This window comes from Mustela erminea, chromosome 5, assembly GCF_009829155.1.
Source record: "Mustela erminea isolate mMusErm1 chromosome 5, mMusErm1.Pri, whole genome shotgun sequence".
NCBI classification, from domain to species: Eukaryota; Metazoa; Chordata; class Mammalia; order Carnivora; family Mustelidae; genus Mustela; species Mustela erminea.
This window is the reverse complement of record NC_045618.1, coordinates 147,738,320-147,741,184: the sequence shown is the minus strand read 5'-3', so window position 1 is coordinate 147,741,184 and position 2,865 is coordinate 147,738,320. Positions and strand designations below refer to the sequence as shown.

At 43.1% G+C, this 2,865-nt stretch overlaps 1 pseudogene; it reads left to right on the top strand.

The window, feature by feature from the left end:
* Positions 1-349: 349 nt before the first annotated feature.
* LOC116590256 lies at positions 350-945 on the top strand (annotated as a pseudogene).
* Positions 946-2,865: the final 1,920 nt, after the last annotated feature.

Below are 2,865 nucleotides of genomic sequence, written 5' to 3'. Positions count from 1 at the left end.
AAATCAATCCATCCCCATTACAAGAGGAGCTCCACATGCCTCATAGCTTCACACTCTGTCCTGCAGATGATTCAGGGGAAGGGCAGCAGCTCCTGTGGGGGGTAGCACTGACCTAGATCCTGAGGTTAATATCACCCCATATGTGTTCATGGACACCTTATAAACACAGGTATACACAATGGAATGTTATATAATAAAAAAACTTTTTTTTTTTTCAAAATAGGTCATTAGCACTAAGTTAAAGGCATTCCACCAGCTTGGGTCATTGCTTCTCTGTAAGAATATATCCCCAAGCTGAATATATAGCCAGAGGACATGCAAATAGGGCCTGCCTTCTGCTGATTTAACCAGCACAGCCAAGATCCTGCAGCTGGGAGAGGAGCCCCAGGCCCGGGATACCCAGGTGTTCATTCAGTGATCAGGAGAGAATACAGACAACTCACCATGGAATTTGTATTGGGCTGGGTTTTCCTTCTTGTTCTTTTAAAAGGTAATTTATGGAGAAAAAAAAATGAATATGTGAGTGGATATGAGTGAGAGAAACAATGGGTGTGTGACAGTTTCCTGACTGAGATGTCATGTGTCTGCAGGTGTCCAGTGTGAGGTGCAGCTGGTGGAGTCTGGGGGAGACCTGGTGAAGCCTGCGGTGTCCCTGAGACTCTCCTGTGCAGCCTCTGGATTCACCTTCAGCAACTACTACATGGACTGGGTCCGCCAGGCTCCAGGGAAGGGGCTGCAGTGGGTTGCAGATATTAGCGGTGGTGGAAGTAGCACAAGCTACGCAGACTCTGTGAAGGGCCGATTCACCATCTCCAGAGACAATGGCAAGAACACGCTGTATCTGCAGATGAACAGCCTGAGAGCAGAGGACATGGGCTGTATTACTGTGCAACAGACACAGTGAGAGGCCCTCAGTGTGAGCCAGGACAGAAACTTCCGTGTTGACACAGGATGTGCTGCGCTGCAGGGGCACTCAGAGCCGCAGAGAGCGCTCAGTATCCAAAGCAGAGATCAGACCCAGGAGCAGGTGCAGTGGGGTAGGACTTCCTTTTGAGATCAGGGATTTCCTCTCTAGACTCTCAGGTGTCCACAGGGATATTTATTTATTTTTTCTTCCATCTGAAATACCTCTTTTTCTTCATGAAGCCAACCACAAGAATATAGCTTTGCCTATGAATTACCAATTACCAATGAATTACAAATACCTCCATGTATGTCATCTGAACCTTACAGGAGTCCGAGCTATTCTTTCTGTTCATTAGAAGACCACCCAGCCCAGTGTGAAAACTTGTCAAAACCAGTGTAAAGCACGTGCTGCATATGAGCCTACAGAGGCATCAACAATACAAAGCAAGAGAATTAACAGCCCTGGTACAGTCTCAATCTTGAATTATACTCATAGTATCAATGTTAATGACAACGTGGGAAAGAAGAGGAAACCTGCATCAGGATGTTCTGTGGATATAGAGTTTGAAGATCACAAACATACCCAGAAACACACATACACACCCAAGAGAATATAAAACATTTTAAATTTAATTTTATTTTCTCAGACCTCCAAGATTCATTGTTTATGCACCATGCCCTGTGATCCATACACTAGATGCCCTCCTTAATACCAACTACCAGGCTCGTCCATTCCCACCTCCTCTTTCCAGAACACTCAGTTTGTTTCTCAGAGTCCACAGTCTCTCATGGATCATCTTCCCCTCTGATTTACCCCAATTCACTTTTCCTTTCCATCTCCTAATGTCATCTGTGTTATTCCTAAATTCCACAAGTAAGTGAAACCACATGATAATTGACTCTCTCTGCTTGACTTATTTCACTCACCATGCTCTCTTCCAGTCCCAACCATGTTGGTACAAAATATGGGTATTCAACTTTGTGATGGAGGCATAGTACTCCACAGTGTATATGGACCACATCTTCCCTATTCATTCATCTGTTGAAGGCATCTTGGTTCTTTCCATAATTTAGCAACTGTGGCCTTTCCTGTAAAAACCCTGGAATGCAGATAGCCCTTCTTTTCACTACATCTGTATCTTTGGGGTAAATACACAGTAGTACAATTGCAGGGTCATAGGGTAGCTCTATTTGAAATTTCTTAAGGAATCTCCACACTGTTTTCCAAAGTGACTGCACCAACTTGCATTCCCACCAACAGTGGAAGAGGGTTCCCCTTTCTCCACATCCTCTCCAACACATGTTGTTTCCTGCCTTGCTAATTTTGGCCATTCTAACTGCTGTAAAGTGGTATGGTAATGTGGTTTTAATTTGAACCTCCCTGATGGCTAGTGATGATGAATATTTTTTCATGTGTCTCTTAGCCATTTGTATGTCTACATTGGAGAAATGCCTGTTTATGTCTTCTCTCCATTTTTTGACATGATTATCTGATTTGTGTGTGTTGAGTTTGAGGAGTTCTTTATAGATCTTGTATATCAGTCCTTTGTCTGTACTGTCATTTATAAATATCTTCTCCCATTCCGTGGGTTCCTTCCTTGTTTTCTTGATGGTTTCCTTTGATGTGCACTACACAAAGATAAACTCAAAATGGATAAAATGAAATCAACATGAGGCAGGAATCCATCAGAATCCTAGAGAACATAGACAATAATCTCTTCAACACTGGCAACAAGCAACTTCTTTCAAGATATGTCTCCAAAGTCAAAGGAAACAAAATCGACAGTGAACTTTTGGGACTTCATCAAGATCAAAATCTTCTGCGCATCATTAGTATTTGATGTAGTGTTTCAAGATTCATGGTTTGTGTATAACACCCAGAGCTCCATGCAATACCTGCCCTCTTTAATGCCCATCCCAGAGTAACCCATCACCCCACCACCATCCTCTCTAAAACCC